Consider the following 25,700-nt stretch of genomic DNA (forward strand, 5'->3'; position numbering starts at 1 on the left):
GAAAAGAGGCACATGATAAGGATGCCCTTTCTCACTACTCCTATTCAACATAGCATTGGAAGTTCTGGCCAGGCCAATCAAGCAAGAGAAAGAAACAAATGATATTCAAATAGGAAGAGAGGAAGCCAAATTGTCTCTGCAGATGACATGATCCTTTATCTAGAAAACCCCATTGTCTCAGCTCAAAAGCTTTTTAAACTGATAAGCAACTTCAGCAAAATCTCAGGATACAAAATCAATGTGCAAAAATCACCAGAATTCCTACACACTAACAACAGACAAGCAGAGAGCCAAATCGTGAATGAACTCCAATTCCACGATTGTTACAAAGAGAATAAAATACCTAGGAATACAGCTAAGAAGGGAAGTGATAGAAAGAACCAATATGATTAAAATGGCCCTACTACCCAAAATAATTTACAGATTCAATGCTATTCCCCTTATACTACCACTGACATTTTTCACAGAATTAGAATAATCTGTTTTAAAATTCATATGGCCAAAGAAGAGTCTGTATAGCCAAGACAACATTAAGCAAAAATAGCAAAGCTGGGGGGGATCATGCTATCTTACTTCAAACTATGCTACAAGGCTACCAAACCAGCATATAAACAAAACAGCATGGTGGTGGTACAAAAACAGACTCATAGACCAATAGAACAGAATCGGGAACTCAGAAATAAGACCACACAGCTACAACCATCTGATCTTCAACAAACCTGACAAAAACAAGCAATGGGGAAAGGATTTTCTATTTAATTAATGGTGCTAGAAGAACTGGTTAGCCATATGCAGAAAATTGAAACTGGACCCCCTTCCTTACACCTTATACAAAAATTAGCTCAAGATAGGTTAAAGACTTAAATGTAAAACCCAAAACTATAAAAACCCTAGAAGAAAATCTAGGCAATACCATTCAGGACATAGGCACAGGCAAAGATTTCATGACAAAAATGCCAAAAACAATAGCAACAAAAGAAAAATTAACAAATGGGGTCTAAATAAACTAAAGAGCTTCTGCTCAGCAAAAGAAACTATCATCACAGTGAACAGACAACCTACAGAATGGAGAAAGATTTGCTATTTATCCATCTGACAAAGGTCTAATATAAAGAATTTACAAGGAACTTAAACAAATTTACAAGAAAAATACAAACACCCTATTAAAAAGTGGGCAAAGGACATGAACAGGCACTTCTCAAAAGAAGACATTTATGTGGCCAACAAACATGCAAAAAAAAAAGTTCAACATCACTAATCATTAGAGAAATGCAAGTCAAAACCACAATGAGATACCATCTCACACTAGTCAGAGTGGTGATTATTAAAAAGTCAAGAAACAACTGATGCTGTTGAGGTTGCAGAGAAATAGGAATGCTTTTACACTGTTGGTAGGAATGTAAATTAGTTCAACCATTGTGGAAGACTGTGGCAATTCCTCAAAATCCTAGAACCAGAAATACCATTTGACCCAGCAATCCCATTACTGGGTATGTACCCAAAGGAATATAAATCATTTTATTATAAAGATACATGCATGTGTATGTTCATTGCAGCACTAGTCACAATAGCTAATACATGAAATCAACCCAAATGCCCATCAATGATAGACTGGGTAAATAAAATGTAGTACATATACCACATGGAATACTATGCAGCCATAAAAGGAAATGAGATCAAGTCCTTTGCGGGGACATGGATGGAGCTGAAAGCCATTATCCTCAGCAAACTAATGCAGGAACAGAAAACCAAACATTGCATGTTCTACTTATAAGTAGAACATGCATGTTCACATTTATAAGTGTTAGCTGAACAGTGAGAACACATACACACAGAGGAACAACACACACTGGGGTCTGTTGGCAGGGGCAGAGAGAGGGAGAGCATCAGGAAAAATAGCTAATGCATGCTAGGCTTACTGTACAGGTGATGGGTTGTTAGGTGCAGCAAATTCACCATGGCACACATTTACTTATGAAACAAACCTGCACATCCTGAATATGTACCCCTGAACTTAACATAAAATAAAATAAAGAATTGGAGAATTTCTCCCTGGGAGGAAAAAAAGAAGGTTAAATGAATCAATGCCCTTCCTCTGGGTGTAATAAGCCTCTGGTAATGTCCTTTTCCCTAAAAGGTATGTTTTTGTTTTGAAGAAGGCTCTTGTATGTCACTATGATTACTCTTCCTCTATCTCTGCCAGTTTTAAAAATATTTTTCTCAGCTTTTTACCGTTAGAACCCGGTGGGTTCCTGGACGCCAAATTTAAGCAGGTCTGAAGTATGAAAAAAACTGTCCCCATGAGCTTCTTCCCTCACCCTAATCCATACTCGGCCTCCACAAATTAGTTAAAATTACCACTGAAGTGTTCATACAAGTTACGACTCTAGCCACTTCTGCTTCAGGAAGTAGATCTTGGCTATGGCTCTCTGGTGTGCCAGTTTCTCTCAATTTTATGGTGATGTTTGCCCTGCTTTCTCAGTTTTCTGATAGACCCAAGAAAAGTCATTGATTTTCAATTTGTATAGCTTTTTTATTATTATTATTGTAAGGCCAGGAGTGACAACTTCTGAGCCCTTCACATGTTGGTGATAAATCCAAAAGTCCTGTAATGTATTTGTTTTCCCATTTTTTAAAACCAAATATTTGAAGCTATTTTATTAAGGGTTTCCTTTTCCTCAAAAAGTAAATGCATTAAATATAATCTAGATATTCTACACTCATGAGAAAGATATTTCATTGTATATAATCAGAGCTATAGGCCTACAAACATTTGGACTTTATCAGAGGTAAATAATAAGAGATCATACTATTAGTTAAAATTGAAGTATAAATTTAGATCATTATTTTAAATTGGTTATTTTTTAAAGCCGACATAACATTAATTTACAATGTAAACTCAGGAGTGAAAGAGCATTAAGTAACTCATGATCTGTAAAGAAAATTTCAAAATTTAAGGTAAGTAATGAGATTTCCCCGTATTTTTGTGTTTAATTCATCAATGTTTTTAAAATACTTAAACCAGCTAAGAAGTGTGTTCAGGTTTCTATTTATTTTAAAAGTGACTTATGTATTTTTCTCACAAGGGAGGATGATTGTAGAGGAGTTTAGAGCCTGCATAGTGGCTCCAAGTTAGCATCACTCTTCCTGGTCCTTCTGTCTTTCTGCTTAGTCATATTTAACTTCTGTTTATTTCTTCATGATCAGAATATGTGTCTTTCTCAACCGTCATATGTATGTTCTAGGTAGAAAGGAGAAAAACAAGAGTTTATGTTGTTCTGTCAAATTATAGAAAGTTTATTTGATAATAAATCAGCTGTTAAAAAGTACCCCTTAACACCATGGAATACTATGCAGCCATAAAAAATGATGAGTTCACGTCCTTTGTAGAGACATGGATGAAACTGGAAATCATCATTCTCAGTAAACTATCGCAAGAACAAAAAACCAAACACCGCATATTCTCACTCATAGGTGGGAATTGAACAATGAGAACACATGGACACAGGAAGGGGAACATCACACTCTGGGGACTGTTGTGGGGTGGGGGGAGGGGGGAGGGATAGCATTGGGAGATATACCTAATGCTAGATGACGAGTTGGTGGGTGCAGCGCACCAGCATGGCACATGTATACATATGTAACTTACCTGCACATTGCGCACATGTACCATAAAACCTAAAGTATAATAATAATAATAATAATAAAAGAAAAAAAAATAAAGTAAAATAAATAAATAAATAAATAAATAAATATAATAAGTATACAATATTAAAAGACAGCATGGGATTTTGCACAATTGCGAAATCTATTGAGAATTGTGTAAATTTTTAAATTTTGATCTGTGCTGTCATTTATTAATTCAGTCAAAATTTGCTTCAAAAACACAGTTGTCAGAATATTTAAGTGCCTTAGAAGAGTGCAATCTATAAGTAAAATAATTCTGAATATTCACCTGAAATAAAGTTTTAAAAGATTTGAAAATCTACTGTCTCTCTTATTTCTTGTAATCAACATATTTCTCAATAGGAAAATTCACCATTTGCCATCAAAATGTATTGACTGAAACTTCCACTGGAACCTTCATATGGCAAAATATTTAGGCATTCTGAGGAGATGCAAAGTTTGGTAAGCAGAATAAATATGTTTTAATATTTAATAATTATAAATGATATTTGGAAGATTATAAAGATGTTCTTAGTTCAATTAATAGAGTAAGATTTATTTATCTATTAAGAGTGCTGGGCCAGACAGGGTGGCTCACGCCTGTAACCCCAGCACTTTGGAAGCCCGAGGAGGGAGGATCACTTGAGGTCAGGAGTTCGAGACCAGCCTGGCCAACATGGTGAAACCCCATCTCTACTAAAAATACAAAAATTAGCAGGGCATGGTGGTGCTTGCCTGTAATCCCAGCTACTGAGGAGGCTAAGGCCGGAGAATTGCTTAAAGCCAGGAAGTTTCAGTGAGCCGAGATCTGGCCACTGCATTCCAGCCTGGGCAATACAGTGAAACTCAGTCTCAAAACAAAACAAAACAAACAAAAGTGCAGGCAACAAATTATAATCAATATTAAAAGTTTTTATATTGAAAGATGGATAAGAATTAAAGCTTTGATTTTTTGACTGAGAAATTTGATTGAGATATTTGAAATTACTGGAAAGCAAAAGGAAATTTTAATGTACTGCAGAGTAGCCTAGGGTAGTATGTGTATGTATTTCTACTAAATGCATAAGAAAGTATCAGAGAAAAATGCAATAGACTTCTAGTTCAGGATGGGAAAAGATGGGGTAAACCAAAAAAGATCTGCATAATGCACAAATCCATGTGATTTCTGAAGGGAGTGGACACGATCAGTCTTGATAAACTGATAACCAGTTAGTGGATCTGCAGGTTTCATCTGTGGTATTTTCTTTTAGATGATTTGTGTAGTGACTAAAAAATAGTCAATACGTTTAAATAAACTTTTTTTCTGGTTTAGTAATTGAGGTTGGCCAATGTCTATTATTAATTGTTAACTATTTCCTAATCAATAATCTGTCTTTTATTAAACTGTACGTACACATTACAAGAAATTGAAGTTACACTCACACATAACTGAATAACATATTTAATGCTTATATAGGCATGCATATAATGTTAAAATCTAGATATAAAAATAAGAAAAAGAAACCATAATTTTTAAGTAATGGAACTTGTTCCAAAAAATGAAATGTGGTTATGCATTGATATGACAATTCTGAATCCTGCCCTCAGGCAGCACCTGAACACTGTGCTTTATTAGCTATCAACAAATTGTCTGCACTGCAGGCTGATGATGGTTTAAGGACAGCAGTGTTAATAATAATGTTCAAAGTGTCAGTCTGGAGGGGAGGCATTAATTGACCATATGAGACTATTAAGCTATAAAAACAGTTTTATTTTGAGCATCAAAATATGATAGAGCTTCAAATGCTCTTGGAGAAGTCATTATTAACACAATGCGAAACTGATTTTCACTCAATGTTTACTGTAGAGAAAATTACGTTCCATCAGGCTTTAAAATTCAGAAGAAAACAGAAAGAGTAAGCCATAAATGCCTTTCTTCCTCACCTTCCTCCTTCACCTAGTTTGCCTGCGGACCTACACAGTTCCATTCCCACATGCCTCCTGTGTATATCTCTTTGCAGATCATTTACCTCACATTTCTACATTTCCCCTTAATTTTTTCTCATCAATAGATGAGAAAAAAAATTATTAGATCATGGTAGATGAATATGGACCAGATCATCCCATGAACTACGTTCAGTCGTTGGTTTTACCTTTTAAAAAATACTGAATGAAATATGTAATAATTTAATATTCTAAAACTTTATTTTTTCAGGAATATTTACTTATATTCACCCTTCCTTCTAAAACAGTGGCCAGAGCAGTTAGAAAACAAAAGCATGAGAAACGGTAACTCTTATAGTTGTATTATGTCTGTATGCCTCCCCAGTTCTGCAAAGATTATGAAGTTTTTTTTAGGTCTGTACATAGTTTTAAAATATCCTAAAATGGTCCACATAAATAAACTCATTACCATAATAATCTGTGAGATAGACTTTGTCATCCTCCAAGTAATATCAAAGAAGTCTTATTTGCCTGCAAGATCTGAATGTGAAAATCCCAAAGCTCAAGTTTACCTAGCTAATAGGTAGTAAGTAAGACTAGGGCCTCGATCTGGTTTATCTAATTCTGAAAAGTGTTTTGCTATAAAAGCACTATAGGAAATAAAACATTGGACTCTATACCTTTAGATAATAAGAATATTTATGTCATTGAACCTGAAATGATAGTGTTTAACTTTCATGTTCTATTTGCCATTTTTCTTTTTGCTTTTATATGTAATTTAGGTAATAGATATCCAGGAATCAACCTAAATTCCCATCAGTGGTAGACTGGAAAAAGAAAGTATGGTACATATACACCATGAATTACTATGCAGCCATAAAAAAGAATGAGATCTGTCCTTTACAGCAACATGGATGGAGCTTGGAGGCCATTATCCTTAGCAAACTAACACAGGAACAACTGCATATTTTCACTTATCACTGGGAACTAAATAATGAGAAAGAGCAGCACAACAGACACTGGGGTGTGCTTGAGGGAGGAGGATGAGAGATGGGTGAGGTTCAGGGAAAAAAAATTGTTGGGTACTATGCTTACTACTCAGGTGACAAAATAATCTGTACATCAAACCCTGAGTCATGAATTTACCTAAAGAACAAACCTGCACATGTTCCCATGAACCTAAAATAAAAGTTAAAATATTTAAAAGAATAATAATAATTAAAAAGTGTGAAATGTGATAATTACTAAAATGTCAAATAGAGACACCAGGTGAGCATATGTTGTTGGAAAAATAGAATGAATAGACTTGCTTGATGCAAGATTGCCACAAACCTTCAATTTGTGAAAAATGTATTATTTGTGAAGTGCTATAAAGTGAAGCACACGCAAAAAAAGTGAGTTTGATTAATGCAATTCATTGTTGCTGAAAGATACCTTGAAATATGAGCTATTATGAGGGGCACTAGAGGTACTTGGCTTTAAAAAGACATAGGTGCAGTGACATGATGTTAGTTACATAGCCTTTGAAGCCATGTTGTGGGAAAGAGCAGTTGGATATTGACGTTGGCTACCAAAACCAATGGGCAGGCATTTAGATTTTGGTTCAGTAGAAAACCTGAACCATCTATCGATTAAGCTCTCAAAAACTAAATAGACTGCTGCCTCCTAAATAAAATATGTCTCCCACCATGGAAATGTCAAGCTAGGGTCACAATTCAAGTAATGTAAATATGGATTTTACAGACTTCCAAGATGCTTTTCCAATTTAAAGTGTTAGGCAAGTACCTTTTAAAACAGTACACCATTTGAATTACCTGTAACCACTTTTAATATTTCTGAGAGGGATTTTTTTGTGTGTGCTCCCTCTGTCATCACATGGAGAGTTATTTTGCCTTTTAGAGTAAAATATAAAAACAAACGCACGTCACAATATGATGTGGCAAACGTTACCCAGAAGCCTTAGTGATGCTGATGCGATGATATTAGCATGCACAGAGTATGCAACTTGCAGCTCTGCTGTGTGCGCTTGTCTCTTTGCTTTCTCTCATGTGTTCTGCTCCACATATTTTAACAGAATTTAATGTGGGTATTCCAATTCAATCCCATTAGAGTACTATGTATATTACTGTTACTAAATCTTACCTTCATAATCATTCCTATGTATGTGGTCTATTGAAAAGCAATCATTTATATCTTTAGGAGGATGAATGAGAAGTCACAGATCTAGAACAATAATCAACTTGAACTCATGCTGCTAGCACAGGTATGGATTTTTAATATAATCTCAGGCGGCGAAGTGCTTGCAGGCATGTTTTCTCATTCGGGAGTTGAGGAGAGCATATGCACGATGGCAGACACAAGGTAACTAGCCTTTGGCTGGTTGAAAGATGAAGTCATTATAAAGCTAGATTTTAAACCAAATGTAGTGCTGGCTGCTGTCTGGACTTACCTAAAACATACACTATATTTTAAAAAGAAGGCTGAGAGTCACAGAAGTAAAACAAATAAATTCCAAAGTTGGCATTTTATATTATCATTTATCTGTAATAAGTGATCATTGATATTCCAAAAATATACTTTGCTTTGAATTCAAATTGTTTATTTTGAACAATTAGTGAGTTCATCTCTGCACATGCCTAAAGAAGATAAATCAATAAATAAAAGAATAAAAATTAATACTCTATATAATAAACACTTGATTTCTTAGTCCTGATTTCTCTTTTATTATGAAGACCAGAAGCAGAATGTTATTCTATTTTAGCTAAAAATATATACATGATCTTTAGAAACTCATTGTCAGCAATCATCTATGTGTATATATATGTCTTCAGCACAACCATATAATTCTGGAAACTGCCTAAAATTTTTAGAGGTCTGCACTGAGACCCATAAAATTACTTCAAAAACAGGGTGTTCTGAAAATGTGTTAATTGATATTTGGAGAAGGAGCCAATGAAAAATTTCTCATTATGTCCACCACAACAAGTAGTACTAATAGGTTTATCTGCACCATAAGATACCAATTAGCAAGCTTATATTTTAAATAGTAAAATTACCTGCATAATTTTAATATATATATACACATATGTATACACAGATATTTTTCCATTCTAATTCAGAGATGCAAAATGAAAATCATTTATACCATCATAAATCATAGAAATTATTGTGAATTTAAAATTTATATTTATTTATTTATTTAATTAATTAATTTATTTATTTTTGAGGCAGAGTCTCACTCTGTCACCCAGGCTGAAGTGCAGTGGTGCCATCTTGGCTCACTGCAAGCTCCGCCTACCAGGTTCAGTCCATTCTCCTACCTCCGCCTCCCGAGTAGCTGGGACTACAGGCACCCACCACCACGGCTGGCTAATTTTTTGTATTTTTAGTAGAGACAGGGTTTCACCAGGTTAGCCAGGATGGTCTCAATCTCCTGACCTCGTGATCCGCCGGCCTTGGCCTCCCAAAGTGCTGGGATTACAGGCGTGAGCCACCACGCCCGGCCTAAAATTTGTATTTATTTTTTAAGAACAAGGTACAAAGCTATTTATTAACAGCTGAGCTACAATTGTACCTCCTTTTGTCAAAATCTATTCTTTACTTCCTGTTTATGTTGTCAAATGACATTTTAAAATAATAAATGATCTCTTATTCACATTAAAATTCTACTCTTAATATAACTTTCTGCTGCAAATTAAAATACCCACAAAGTAAGAAAAAAATCACGCCAAAAAATAAGTGAGGCTAATTTTGTAACATTGCAACTCTTAAACAAATAAGTCATCAGATTATACGAGAATAGTTTAATGGTATCATTAGGAATGTTGTTAGACATTTGTATATGGAAATTGGTATGAACACCATTCTAGAACACAGATTTTTCAAAACTTAAATACTTTATTTAGCATCTAATTTCATTAGGCTCAAAACAAATATATCCAGATCCGATGATGTGGAGGAAGATGGTAGTCATAGGTGCCAGGTAATAAATGTATAGATTTTATGATTATCAAAGGTTAGTCATATCAATTATTTAATCCTCATATCAATTATTTAGTCCTCACTATAGCTCTAAAAAGGACTAAAGACAATACCTAGTATACAACAGAACCACATAAATGTTACTGGCTCATTATCATAGAATTACAATATTGAATATTATAATTATAGAAATAGAATAGAATATACACACAATATTATAAGTTACAGAATTGCTATGTTCCAGGAAAAATAACTACCTTTAAAACTGTGCCCAATACAATGTAGGGAGTTTGGAATCATGGCTTGGAACTGTAATCTCCTCATTTCAATGTTTTGTTTTGTTTTTTTCACTCAATCTTGTATTCCTATAACTTAGAATAATAACTCCTATTGAAATTCTATTTCATTCTCCTTACTTTAAACCTAATTGAAGGCCAAAAGAGAAAGCTGAAATAGCAAAGATGACATAGTTTCTTTGGCTTTTGATAAAATATTGTTCACAGCTCAAAGTAACAACCAATCTCATGGTATTGTGCAATTTTTTTAGCCACTGTTTTGAGCTTACCGTGAGCCTGGAGGAAGAATTTTATTTTTGTAGAATCTATCTATTTGACTCCACTCCAAATAACATTGAGTCAAAGTGCTGCTTTAGAGAAATAACATGAAATATATGATCTTATTTTCATCAACATTACCTTTCTACTTTTCTAAAGCGATTAAAATGTCTTTTGTATGCTTGCCAAATTCTATGTCTAACAAGATATTCTTAATTTTCACATCTAGAATGAATCTCATTTTTCTGCTCTTAACTCTTCTACAGCAATTACAGCGAACTCTTGGAGTCATCTGCGCTACTAAGACAACGGAAGCTTTATGAAATATTCCATAGCAGTGCAATACTATAACTTACTTTGTCTGTCAGCACCATTCTTTTATTTCTCATAGACCCTTGCACTTGGGAGAAATAAAACGGTCTGCGTCATTAATTTCCATGCCCAAATAAAGAGTTTCTCAGCAGGGTGCACATGAGCTATTTAAACTGGAGTGGTAGTAAGACAGTCATTAATTATCTAGAAATGAATCTTAAGAATGTGAAAATTGTATTCGTGAGAGTACAAATCCTCTGAGAGGGGCCAGCTGAAAGCTGGATGATGACATATTAGCACCATGCAGCAGAAAAATTCAGTGTTATTTCACACGGTCAGGGACTTCAGGCCATAGGTTAGCCATTCAAGATGATCTTAGAGCAAGGGGTGGCAATGGCACACGTATAATGCATTTCCTCTCTGTCTATCTAATCAAAAACCATGAGAAGTGTTAGCTATAGATATATGAGATTAAATATAAGATTCAAAATACACAAAACAAAACCAAAACCACAAATACTCTTTGTCACCATTCTTCTGAATTCATGGATAGGGTATATATTTTTTTCTAAAGTTATCATTTAGAATAGTTGTCTAAACCAAGATTTGTAATACTTTATGTTATTTTATTAGCACTTAGCATATATTAATTCATTTAATATTCAAAACAACCACACGAGCTAGGTATCTAATAAAATTCCCATTTGAAAGATGAGGACAATTAAAGCAGCAAAAAGTGAAGTTACTTTCCAGAGCTGAAATTTGGACTCAGGCAGTCCGGCTCCAGAATCTGTTCTTAACACCACACATGGATATATATCATTGTTATAATATCCTTGCTTCTATAGGCCTGAACTGAAGCTCTGTGGGGCCTGACATTTACTTTTAGTAATCTTTTGCGTTCAGCAAATCATCAATTCTAAGCACTGAACATTATGAGTCCTCTGATAAAAAAGATAATGTCAAAGGTCAGTAGTAGGGGAAAATTTACCTCTAAAAAAAGGCAACTTAGCTATCTCTAGAGCTCCTTTGTTTTTTGGTTTGATTTTTTCTCTACCTGTATAATAAGATCGGGCAGAACTTCTTTTGAAAACTTTGTCAGTTATAACCCAAAACTCTTCTAGGTTTATAAAGTAACTTGTCAACCTACTACAATTTTTACATCACTTTTTATTTTAATTTAGCTGATAGAGGCCTTTAAAGAATATACAAATGTAATAAATATTTCATAAAGATGTGATTTATTAAGACTTCTCTGCCTTCACTTCAAAAATTATCCACTCTTTAGAAAGCAAATACACAAAAACTACCTGCTGGTATAGTAACTAAACCAAATCCCCTGAAAGCAAACCTGGATTTCATAATAACTTCTGGGCTCTATACACTGTGGAAAGATAGTCAATGTTCTATTAATATTTTACCTGGCAAAGGAATATAGTTCTAAGCTACCACATGTGGCTGTCAGAACTGTCAGGTATGCTACTGTAAAATTATTAATGATTTAATTTTTTAGGAGCTCTGTATCTTTTTATATGAAAATAAAATTAATTTAAGGTCTAAAGGTAAAGAAAATGCTGGTAACAGTTCCTTAGGGTACCTTAACAATACTGCCAATTCCTTTTCAAATATTGGCTATAACCGGTTACATCTCCACACTTGGAAACTACACTTATGTGTATTCATCCATTTTATTTATGGATAGAGTTGTCTCCAAATGAACACCTTTTACTTTTACTAAAATATTAATATTATCTCATGGTCTTAGTTACCTATGGTAAGGTAAGGCATAATTTCGCACCATCAGTAACTATTATTTGAAGATTGCCCACTAGACGAATGCCTTAATGGTCAACAGAAATACCTAAAGCACAAACGAGAATGAACAATTGTAATCTACATATTCTTCTTTGTGTGAGTGATTTAATATCTGACTTATTCTCAGATTGTATTGCATATTACTCTTAACAAAAATATAATATAGAAGGTCAAATTTCCAGTTGCCTCACTGGTACTTTAACATTCTCACCATCCCAAATATAATATATTTATTTGTATTTATTTAAGGATATATTTATCTGTTACAAATACTTCTTAAGGTAGTCAATTAACTGACATTCTAGAATACACAATTAGGGACTTTGTTTCGACAAATGTAGAGACCTACATATGTCACATTTTTAGACACCCCAACAAATTTTTAGGAGACTCTTTGAAGTTCAATGCTCATGATTAAAATACTGTTTTTCTTGCTATTTTAAGTGTTCTCTAGCTGTTATGTAATATTATTTCTACTGATTTTAAACTGCCTAATTAAAAGCAAGTAATTTTCATTAGATTCTAATAAACTTTTAAAACCGTTTTAACACAAGCCTAAAGAGTCTGATTGAAAAATTGCTATATATATATATTTTTCCCAAGATGTGCACATTGAAAAACATCACGTCTTTACCTGACTGGAAGATATCTCTTCAACAGTATTTTAAAACCATAGTCTTGATTAGTAAAGTACTGAATTATATAATTCACTGAGTGATATTGTGTATAAAGCCACTGTAGGTATTATGCTAAAAATCATTTCTTCTTGAGAACATTTTATTATAAATTGTGCCACTACCTCCAAATAAGCTTCAAAATATATTTGTAACACTGGTGCGAAAAGAAGAAAAGCAGCAAGGATTTTTCATGTTAGGGGAGAAGACAAACCAGTTTGAGAAAATACTATTGGTATTGCACTGTAACAGAATTTGTGGAAAGTGCCTCTCAATGAAAACTGAAGATATAAACATTTACATAACTATCACAAAACCCAAAGCAAAATGTACACCCTAAAATTATGACATTGTTAAGTTGCTGCTTCTGTGCGGCAGGGGATAAAAAGATTGATTACCAACCTAAAAGAATTGAAGACTTCCCAAATATCTACTTTCCCAGAAAAATTAGATTTGTTCCTTCCATTTTAATGTGTTCCTAATGTCAGGTCATAGCACTCTGACTTCCTTTCTGGTACTGTTCCTGTGTAGCAATTATTATTTTGTCAAGGCCAACTTACCCATTAGGCCCAGTGGCCATAGTGCCTAGGGACCACAGTACTCTTACAGAACCACAAAAATGATTTAAATTCTTTTAAAATGAAAAGAGAATATGAACTTTAGGTCAAATTAAATGTGTTAATATATGATATTAATCTAGTTAGCTTTATAGTAATAAAGTCATAAGATATGCTTTTTGATGTATTTTTTAATAGAGGAGGGAGCCAACAAAAATAAATGTGCATCCAGCCCATTAAAGTCAGAAAATAGCCCTGCATATTTCAGTTGATTATTTGTGTAATAATATAAAATTTGTGTTCTGTGTTCCACTGTAGCTACAATAGTATTTTGTACCTTATTGTCCAGCACAGGGTATTGTGCAGAGTTGGCATTTAGTAAATACTTGTTGAATTGATGAAAAAATGAAGTTACTGTGCATGAATTAATCTAAACAGCATAAACCCCCCTTTTTCTATTAGAAGTTAATGATTTGAATAAAAGAGAATGCTAGTATAGATATGCCACATATATATAAATCAGAATTTACAAAGAAAACATAAACTTGATATTCATGAGGAATATGTACTAATCTTAATAAAACATCCAACTGTGTGAATATAACAGGGCAGTTTAACATACTAATTAAGCTCATAGACTTCTTCTGGAACCCCCAGAAAAAGGGGTTTGGGAATCAAGGTATTGGGTCTGGCCAATACCTTGATTCCAGACTGGTGATACACTAAGCCAATGATCCAGTGGTGCTGTGCTGTGCTTCTGAATTTTAGAACTGTGCAGGACTGTGTGTGAGTTTATAAAAAGGTGTTGTTCGAAGACACTAAGTTGTAATATGTTAGTAACTGGCAATACAGCAACATAAAACTAATGTATTACCTGTATGAAAATGTATTTATTCTCTGTGTCTTTGTTTCCCCATTTGAAAAATAGGAACAATATTACTTGTTCATAGGACTATTGTGAGGAATCTGAGTGTGTGTGTGTGTGTGTGTCTGTGTATCAAACTTAAGATAAATGTTTCCTCATGTAAAGATTTGTTTAATTTATATAAATGTTTATTATTACCACTATAATCTTACTGAACTAAAACAACAACTCCTTCCCAAGAAAAACTTATAAACCTATTCATGTCTGTCACCTGAATAACACTTTCTTTTGGACAATGTTTCCTAAAGAATCAAATGATTATTTTATACAATTTACTAAATATTGAGGTAGAGAACCACAAAGTCACTTTTAGGTTCTGATGGTAATAGTGGGCTAGGCTCACTCAATAATCCTATAGGATGTACCCTTTTCTGTCCCACAGTCTTCTTTTGGGTAGATACCTGTTCCCCATTTCTTACTAAACCAACCCAGTTAGACTGAGCCTGTCCTCTCACCTACTCCATTCTTAGATGCTTATAGCTGAGCTATGCTTAGCTAATCAGAGCACTTACCTTGTCAGCCAATAATTAGCTCAGAGAGAGCGATTATTGCCCTAAATTAGAACAATTTGAGTCAGAGATATGAAAGGAGCTTCCTTTGTTTCCTTCAGTATTCTAAGCTACAGCTCCAAAATAGCAGGTGCCATGATGCAACCACACAAAGAGAACATGCCTGAGTATAACAGGCAAACGCAAGCAGAGATAAGCAGTCTTGAAAAAGAGAGGCTGACTTCTCATAATATGTGAATCTCTGAATTTAGACCTTATAAAAGCCTCCTTGGACGTAAAGTCAAACAAACCAATAAAGTACCTGTTTTGTGTAGGCTAATTTTAAATGTGTATCTGGCAGTTGGAAGATATTGCAAATTGTACACTACTGAATGGACGCTTTCTACTAAAAGAAAGACATAATAGTGTATCATATTTAAATTCATATTTTATAATATTATAAATCAATGCACAACATAGAACTTTGAAAATACTGTGAAATATAAATTCCCTTAGAAGCACAAATCTAGTATAATTCAAACTTTTGCTTCATAAAACAGAGAAAGGTCAAATTTATTGATGTTTATTGGAGACCCTACTGAGTGTTCTTGGTCATTAAAAAAATACATTCTGTCAATGTATAATGTTATTAGGTAAATTTACATTTAACATGGTTTTGCTGTCGTCGTTTCTAATTTTATGCAGCACATTATCTTGGTCATATAATAGGCAATATTTATGACTGCACATTTCCATTAAGTCTTATGTTGATATTAAATAAATTATAAATACTGGCTGAATTAAATAGACTATGAAAATTATAATTTACATATGACAGAATTTATATCATTGTTTTTGAGACTAAATTTATTTCATATTCTTTGCAATTTAGAAGTATACTTAATAATCTTATTTAAAATTTGCATATATATTATGCTTCTATACTTTTATACATACTGTTAAACTAATTTTGTATTTCTTTCCCCAAACTAGTACTTTAGGTTTATCTGAAAACATTAGGTGGTCTTTTTTTTTTTTTTAAAAAAAAAAAAAAAAAAAAGCAGGGATGCTAAAAGAATCAAATAAATGTTAGACGTAACTTGATAACAAATTTATCATTTGTAACATTAATATGATTCTTTATAAGGGTGACACTACTTAAAAGCACAAAAAAATGGAAAATAAATGTGAGTTTAAAGAGCATTTTTTCCATTTTGTCTGGAGAAGAATATACTAAAATTACACTGCTCTTGAGCAACGGTTCTCAAATTTTAGTGTGCCTAAGAATGTTTCAAAGTACAGGTTTCTGGATTTCACCCCCAGAGGTTTTGATTCCTTAGATCTGAGGTATGGGCCAAGAATTTGCATTGCTAACAAATCTTCAGGTAATTCTAGTACTATACTTCCTGAAAACACTCTTTGAGAACTGTTGTCTTTAAAAAACTTTAGACATATGCACCAATTGATCTAAAGCCATGAGAAAATAAATGTTCTCCTTACAATCACAGATAACAACATTACCTGACACTGGAAGAGAAGAAAAATGAAAAATGTAAAAAAAATTAGAGACTGAGTGTGATCTAATTAGGATTAATATTTTTCATGTTTTGAACAATATTGGGTAAGAAGAGAAATCAAATTTCAGGGAAAATAAACATGCTGATTTAATGCATGCCACATTACTAACATAAAATAAGAAAATGAAATAAAACTGCATTAGGAAATGGATTATAAAAAAGATTTAGGCTTTGTGTTTAGATATTAAAACTGAAATGAGATATTCAGTTACTGTTATTTTATGTTTCTTGATAGGCCTTTTTATAACAAATTTGGACAATAAGAGTATGAGAAGAATAATATTGAAACAAGGAAGATAATTTGATGTGTAATATGGTATTGTAAAAGAATTGCCAGCCTAACAATTAATATGCGCTATGGAGATGGGCTCTGTAGGTGGCAGGATTTTTCCGTTACCAAATGTGCTCTACTCATGACCTCTTCATAAAATCTGCCACCATAGGGTATAGCTAATGTCTCACAATATAGTTTTGACAAAGACCACTACTAACCACTCATGGATGGCCAATTCATTCTCAGCCACAGCAGGTTTCTAAAAAGCTATTACGGTTTCTACTGACCAAGGATCACTTAAATTTCCAAGAAAGAAAGAGCTCCTTAATGTGTCACTTCTCTAGTTATGTATAACACCATTTCAACTCCAACCCAATTATTCAGCATTTCTTTTCAGTATCACATTGGAATGCTCTGACTTTTCTATTACCTGGTGACACAACTTACTATTATATTGTGTAGGGAAATTTTAACATATCAATTTAAATATTCATAAATCACTGTAAGAGCTGGGAGAAAATCAATATTTTGCCTCTAGTGGCATTCTAGGTTTATTTGGATCATAATACCTGAGTCAAACCTAGGCTGCCATTTTCTGTTATTCATTAATACATTATTAAATCAACCTAAATTTGATAAGTATCTATTTCCTGCCAGTTTTGATATAAGAAGTGAGTATACATGAATGTGTAAAGATGATGTACTTTCTGACCTTAATAAACACATAATTCTGAGGGGCAAAAGGTAGGATTACAGATTCACAGCCTCCTGTGTTGTTCAGCAGAAACATGTACCTAATTCTGACCAATAGGTAATGCTCACAAAATATCTGCGTTCATTTGGATTAGGACATTTAACTGCTGTTGCAAGACTCATCAAAGTCATTTTCTGTTGTTATTAAAACAAATTACTTTGGTATTCCATTTTTGAAAGGGTCAAACCAGTTCTTTTTTTGTGCTTTCCATTTGTAAATTGTGTTTGTGAAAATATTTTAACTTTGGAGAGCGAATTGTGGAATACATGGCCTCAATCCAGTTTGTCCGACTATAGCCTCATTTGAGGAGAGAGAACACCAGGAAAATGGGTGAATGAGCCTTCAAGGTTGCATTTTATGATTCATTTTGTTCTGTAGACATTAGTTTAGTCCCGCACCTGGACCCATGGAGTGGAGTGGAAAGCCTTGGTGGGTAGAGGTTACTTTTGCCCTTAACTCTTTTATAGTCTGAGAAGAAGGATTACTATGCTGATCTTGTTGCTTTGCATAATACTGTTTTCCTTTCCTTATTTTGTGGACAGAAAAGGTGTTTTGAGGTGGTGTTCCTGCCCCCTCCCTAAAAAAAAAATACTAGTGAAATAAATTTGTAATGCTTTTCTCTTTTTTTAGAGTTCATTGTGGTTATTTCCAAGCACAAAGTGAAAGGAAAATATTTCTTTTCTTTTTATTCGGAGATGGAGTTTTGCTCTTGTCACCCAGGCTGGAGTGCAATGGCATGATCCCGGCTCACTGCAACCTCTGCCTCCTCAGTTCAAGCGATTCTCCTGCCTCAGCCTCGAAATAGCTGGAATTACAGGTGCGCACCACCACGCTTGTCTAATTTTTGTATTTTTGGTAGAGACGGGGTTACACTACATTGGCCAGGCTGGTCTTGAACTCCTTACCTCAGAGGATCTGCCCACCTCAGCCTCCCAAAGTGTTGGGATTACAGGCATAAGCGACCACACCCGGCCATATTTCTGATATTATATAATCCTAGCTTTACAGAAAGGATAAAATTTTTAGGAACTAGATAATCAAAATTTTGTAGTATATCACATATAATCCATCACATGTAACAATTTAAATACAACACATATAACAGAAGTTTTAAAAATCACTATAAGAATGGTTCATGTAATGAATATAATAAAAAAGTTGTGCCAAATATTTTAAAATTATTACATTTATATACTAAAGACATGACATTAAGTTGGAGTTGGAACTGCTGACCTAAAAACATGTCATACAAAGTAACATTTCCATGCAAATATTAATATCAATATTTTATTGAAAATCCTTTATTGGCTTCTCACTTTGTACAATATAAGAAGCAAAATTGTCAATATGGCTTAAAAACACCTGAACAGAAACTTTCAGTATTTTCTGCCTTATCTCATAGGACTACTCTTTTTTTTAAATATTTATTTTAAGTTCAGGGATACATGTGCACGTTTGTTGTATAGGTAAGCTTGTGTCATGTGTGTTTGTTGTACGTATTATTTCATCACCCAGATATAAAGTCTACTACCCATCAGTTGTTTTTTCTATCCTCTGCCTCCTCCCAACCTCCGCCCTTTGACAGGTCCCAGTGTCTGTTGTTCCCCTCTTCGTGTCCATGTGTTCTCATCATTTAGTTCCCACTTGTAAATGAGAAGGTGCAGTATTTGGTTTTCTGTCCCTGCATTAGTTTGCTAAGGATAATGGCCTCCAGTTTCAATATACTCCTGCAAAAGACATAATCTCATTCCTTTTTATTCTATCTATTTCATGGTGTATTCCATGGCATATACGTATCATATTCTCTTTATCCAGTCTATCGCTGATGGGCATTTAGGTTGATTCTATGTCTTTGCTATTGTGAATAGTGCTACAGTGAACATATGCGTTCATATGCCTTTATGATAGAATGATTTATATTCTTTTGGATACATAGCCAGTAAAGGGATTATTGGATCAAATACTTCTTCTGTTTTTAGGTCTTTGAGAAACTGTCACACTGTTTCCCACAATGATTGAACTATTTTATACTCCCACGAACAGTGTATTAGTGTTCGTTTTTCTTCACAACCTTGTCAGCATCTATTATTTTTTGACTTTTTCTTAATAGTCATTCTGACTGGTGTGAGATGGTATCTCACTGTGGTTCCGATTTGCATTTCTCTAATGATAAGTGATCTTGAGCTTTCTTCTTATGCTTCGTGGCTGCATGTACATCTTTTGAAAAGTGCCCACTTTTTAATGATTTTTTTCCTAGTAAAGGTAAGCTCCTTATAGATGCTGGATGTTATACCTTTGTCAGATGCATAGTTTGCTAATGTTTCTTCTCATTCGGTGGGTGGTCTGTCTACTCTCTTGATAGTTTCTTTTGCTGTGTAGAAGCTCCTTAAGTTAATTAGATCCTATTTATCAATTTTTGCTTTTGTTGCAATTGCTTTTGGCAACTTGTCATGATATCTTTGCCTGTTCCTATGTCCAGAATGGTATTGCCTAGGTTGTCTTTCAGGGTTTTTATAGTTTTGGGTTTTACCTTAAAATCTTTAATCCATCTGGAATTGATGTTTGTATATGGGGTAATGAAGGAGTCCGGTTTACCATTTATTACACAGGGAGTCCTTTTCCCACTGCTTGTTTTTCTTAGCTCTGTCAAAGATCAGATGGTTGTGATGTGCGGCCTTATTTTTGGGCTCTTTATTCTGTTCCATTGGTCTGTGTGTCTGTTTTTGTATCAGTAATATGCTGTTTTTGTTACTGTATTCCTATAGTACAGTTTGAAGTCTTGTAGTATTATGCCTACAGTTTTGTTCTTTGTGCTTAGAATTACACTGGCTACTCAGGCTCTTTTTAGGTTCCTCATGAATTTTTTTTTTTTAAATTCTCTAGTTCTGGAAAGAGTGTCATTGATACTTTGATAGGAATAGCATTGAATCTATAAATTGCTTTGGGTCCTAAGGCCATTTTGATTATATTGATTCTTCCTATCAATAAGCATGGAATGTCTTTCCATTTGTTTGTGTCATCACTAATTTCTTTGAGAAGTGTTCTCTAGTTCTTATTGTGGAGTTTTTTCACCTCCCTTGTTAGCTGTATTCCTGGTATTTTATTCTTTTTGCAGCAATTGTTAATGGGATTGTGTTCCTGATTTGGCTCTTAGCTTGACTGCTGTTGGTGTATATAGGTATGCTAGTACATTTTGTACATTGATTTTGTGTCCTGTGACTTCACTGAAGCCCTCTCTTGCCACTCCTATTCAACATAGTGTAGAAGTCCTGACCAGAGCAATCAGGCAAGAGAAAGAAATGCAGGGCATCCAAATAGGAAGAGAGGAAGTCAAATTATCCCTGTTTGCAGACAGCGTGATTCTATGTCTAGAAAATCCTGTAACCTCAGCCCAAAAGCTCCTTAAGCTGATAAACAAGACTACTCTTTCAGATCCTTTTTTTCTTGGAAGCAGGGTCTCTCTCAGCTCCCAGGCTGGAGGTCAGTGGCAGGATCATAGCTCACTGCAACTCACTGCAACCTCAAACTCCCAGCCTCAAGGGTTGCTCCCACCTGTACCTCCAGAAGAGCTGGGACTGCAGGCTCTACCCACCACATCCACATAATTTTCAAATTTTTTTAGTAATGTGATCTCACTTTGATGCCCAGGCTTTTCTCTAACTCCTGGCCACAAGTCAGAATTTCACATATATTTGTATGCCTGTTTAACTACATCGGCCTTATTTCACTTTTGGAATTACCTCACGATTCTTCCCTCATCACGAATTTGTCCCTGCTATTGAATAATATGGACATCTTAACAATATTAAGTATTTAAATCCATAAACATAAAATGTCTTCCTATTTATTTTCATCTTTAATTTCCTTCAGCAATGGTTCATAGTTTTCAGTGTACAAGTCATTTGTCTCCTTGGTTAGGTGTATTCCTAAATATTTTGGGGTTTTATGGCTATTTTAAATGCAATAGTTTCTCAATTTGTAAAATATTTTTATTGTTAGTGTCCAAAAACATAATTGATTTTTGAATGTTAATTTTGTATCCAGAAACTTTGCTGGGTCTGCTTTAGTTATAACAGTTTTGGGGGAAGAAAATTTAGGGTGTTCTACATATCAAATCATTTCATCTGTAAACAGAGCCAATTTTATTTCTTCCTTTTCTATTTTAAAGCCTTTTATTTATTTTTTCCTGACTAATTGCTTTGGTTGACACTTACAATAATTGTAAGTCTTAACCAACAACAAGAAAATACTTTGTTGAGTGGGAGTGGTGAGAGTAAACATTCTTACTTTGTTCTGATCTTACAAGAAAAGGTTTCACTCTTTCACTATTGATTACATTGAGGTAGTATTATCCATTCTTAGTTTGTTGAGTGTTTATATCATGAACGAGTGTTAAATCTTGCCAAATGCTTTTTCTTCATCAACTGAGATAAACTTATACTTGTTTGGTATTTTTATGTATTTCATTCTATTAATGCAGTGTATTACATTGATCAATTTTTACATGTTGAAACATTCTTGCATTATAAGGGTAACTCTCACTTGTTTCAATATATATTACTTCAAATATGTTATTGAATTCAGTTTCTTCCTATTTTATTGAGGATTTTTGCATCAATATCTGTCAGAAATACTGACCAGCAGTTTTCTTGTAGTGTCTTTATATGGCTTTGGTATCAGGATAATGAGCTTGGTAGTGTTCTCTTTTTAAATTTTGGGAAGAGTTTCAGTATCGTCAGCTCTTCTTTAAATGGTTAGCAGAATTATCCAGTGAAGCCATCTGGTCCTGGGCATTTTTTAATTGAAGATGATTTTGATTACTGATTCAATCTCTTTACTCGTTATTAATCTATTTATATTTTCTATTTATTCACAATTCAGTCTTGGTAGGTCGTACGTTTCTAGAATTTTATTGATGTCTTGTAGGTTATCCAGTTTTTTGGTATATTAATAATATTGCCTTATAATCCTTTTTATTCCTGTGACATTGGTTGTAATGTTCTCTTTTCCATTTCTTATTTTAGTTATTTGTGTGTTCTCTGTTTTTTCTTGATTACCCTTGCTGAAGGATTTTTAAAATGTTTTCCAAGCACCAACTCTTTGTTTGGTTTTGTTTTGTTTTTTTTTCCCTATCATTTGTCTATTCTATGCTCTAATCTGTATTATTTCTTCTCCTGTCTGCTTTGGGTTTAATGTGTTAATTTTTATAATTCTTTTTGTTTAAGACTAAGCTAACTTGAGATCTTACTTCTTTATTAATGTGCCATTTGCAGCTATAAACTTTCCTGTAAGCATTATTTTTTTTTGCATTCCGTAAGTTTTGGTACATTGTGTTTTCTTTCTAATTTTTCTCAAGGTATGTTCTAAATTTTTATGTGATTTATTTTAGCCATTGGTCATTAATAGTGTGTCATTTAATTTTCAAACATTTATGAATTTCCAGTTTTCTTTGTACTGTTGATTTCTAGTTTTATTTTATTTTTGTTTAAAAAGATGCTTTGTATGATTCCAATGTTCTTGAATTTGTTAAAACTTATTTTGTGGCCTACCATGCAGGCATTTCTGAAGAATATGTGTTCTCCAGAACGTGCACTTTAGGTACACTTAAGAAGAATGTATATTTTGCTTTTGGGGTAGAGTCTTCTATATATCTGTTAGTCCCAATTAGTTTATAATATTGTTCAAATCCTCTACTTCCTTATTTATCTTCTGTCTGGTTGTTCTACACATTATTTATGGGATATTGAGGTTACCTATCATTATTGTGCTGCTATATTTCTCTCTTCAATCTTATCAAAGTTTACTTCATATATTTAGAAGCTTTGAGGTTTCCTACGTAATTATAATTGTTAACATTCATTATTATATAAAGTGTTCGCTTGTCTCTTGTAACAGGTTTGATTTTAAAGTCTGTTTCGTCTGAGATTAGTATAGGTGCTACTGCTATCTTTCGGTTACCACTTGCATGGATCATCTTTTTTCATCCTTTTTCTTTCAGTCTGTTTGCCCTTAGACCTAAAGTGAATCTCCTGCCCATCGTTGTACCCTGTGTTTTCATCCATTTAGCCAATTTATAATTTTTTATAAAGGAGCTTAATTTAGATTTAAGGTACTTACTGATAGAAAAAAACTTATCATTGCAGTTTGCTAATTGGTTTCTATATATCTTGTATCTTTTATTATCCCTCCTTCATTCTCTCACTTTCTTCTATTGAGTTTCATTGATTTATTTATAGTAATATGATTTGATTGCCTTATCATTTCCTTCTGAGTGTATTCTATAGCTATTTTCTTGTAGTTATCATCACAGTTACATAAAATCTGTCAATGATACAACATTGTATTTTAAACTGATAACCACTTAACTTCAATTCCATCCAAAAGCTGTACTCCCTTACATCTCCACCCTCATATTATCTTATTAATGTAACAAATTATACTTCTATGTATTGCATACCCATTTACATAGACTTAGACTTTATTTTTTATAATTTTATTATTTAAATACTGTCTATCAAAATTTCAAAAGTACAATTTGTTATATTTGTCCATGTATTTTCCTTCAGTGGAGAACCATCTTTTAATAATAGCTTCATGAAGTGGTCTCTTGTCCTTTCACTTCAACTTGAAGAACTCCCTTTAGTGTTTATTTTAGAGCCAGTCTAATGGTCATGAACTCCCTCAATTTTGTTTATCTGGAAAAGTCTTAATTTCTACTTCATTTTTGAAAGACAGTTTTTCCAGATATAATATTTTGTGTTTTTTATTCTTTTATTTTTTTTAAATCTTTGCAGGAACATAATAACTATATATATTTATCTATATGTGTATATATATTTGCAGGAACATGATAGTTGTATATATTTCTCGGGTACATGAGATGTTTTGATACAGGGTTGCAGTGTGAAATAAGCAGAGCATTGAGAATTGGGTATTCATCTCTTTAAGCATTTATCCTTTGAGTTACAACAATCCAATTACATTCTTTAAGTGATTTTTAAAATATACAATTAAGTTATTATTGACTATAGTCACTTTATTGTGCTATTAAATAGTAGGTATTATTTATTCTTTCTATTTTATTTTTGAGCCATTACCCATCCGCACCTTCCCCACAACCTTTGGCAGCCTCTGGTAACCATCCTTCTACTCTCTATGTCCATGAGCTCAATTGATTTGATTTTTAGATCACACAAATAAAAGAATATGCAATGTTTGTCTGTGCCTCAGCTTATTCCACTTAACCTAATGAACTTCAGTGCCATCCATGTTGTTGCAAATGACAGGATCTCATTTTTTAGGGCTGAATAGTACTCCATTGTGTATATGTACCACATTTTCTTTATCCATACATCTGTTGATGGACACTTAGGTTGCTTCCAAATCTTAGCTACTGTAAATAGTGCTGCAACAAATATAGGAATGCAGATATCTCTTCAATATACTGATTTCCTTTCTTGGGGTATATACCCAGCAGTGAATCATATGGTCATATGAGTTTTCAAAAAACTCAATTTTTAGTTTTTCGAGGAGCCTCCCATCTGTTCTCCATAGTGGTTGTACTAATTTACATTACCAAAAGTTTATGATTTTTTTCCTTTCCCTTGCATCTTCACCAGCATTTGTTATTGCTTGTCTTTTGGATATAAGCCATTTTAACTTGGGTGACATAATTTTTCATTGTAGTTTTTATTTACATTTCTCTGACAATCGATGATGTTGATCAGCTTTTCATATGCCTGTGTGCCATTTGTATGTCTTCTTTTGAGAAGTGTCCATTCAAATAATTGCTCATCTTTTGATCAAATTATTAGCTGTTTTCCTGTAGAGTTGTTTGAGCACCTCATATATTCTGGTTATTAATGCCTTGCCAGAGTGGTAGTTTGCAAATATTGTCTTTAATTTCGTGGGCTGTCTCCTCACTTTGTTGACTGTATCATTTGCTTTGTTGACTGTATCATTTGCTGTGCAGAAGTTTTTTAACTTCATGTGATCCCATTTAACCATCTTTGATTTGGTTGCCTGTGCTTGTGGGGTATTGCTCATGAAATCTTTGCCCAGACCAATGTCCTGAAGATTTCTCATAATGTTTTCTTGTAGTAGTTTCATAGCTTGTGGTCTTAGATTTAAGTGTTTTATCCACTTTAATTTGATTTTATATATGGTGAGCGACAGATTCTTTTGCATATGGTTATTCAGT

General features: G+C 33.6%; 1 long non-coding RNA gene across 2 annotated transcripts in view; it reads right to left on the bottom strand.

The window, feature by feature from the left end:
• Positions 1 to 2,804: 2,804 nt before the first annotated feature.
• LOC134738136 (uncharacterized) overlaps positions 2,805 to 25,700 on the bottom strand; it is a 192,531-nt gene continuing 169,635 nt past the window's right edge. For both annotated transcript variants that reach the window (XR_010123687.1, XR_010123686.1), the window contains one exon: positions 2,805 to 3,241. This is a non-coding gene — a long non-coding RNA (uncharacterized LOC134738136). The remainder of the gene's footprint in view (positions 3,242 to 25,700) is intronic.

The sequence above is a fragment of the Pongo pygmaeus genome, chromosome 15 (assembly GCF_028885625.2).
Source record: "Pongo pygmaeus isolate AG05252 chromosome 15, NHGRI_mPonPyg2-v2.0_pri, whole genome shotgun sequence".
NCBI classification, from domain to species: Eukaryota; Metazoa; Chordata; class Mammalia; order Primates; family Hominidae; genus Pongo; species Pongo pygmaeus.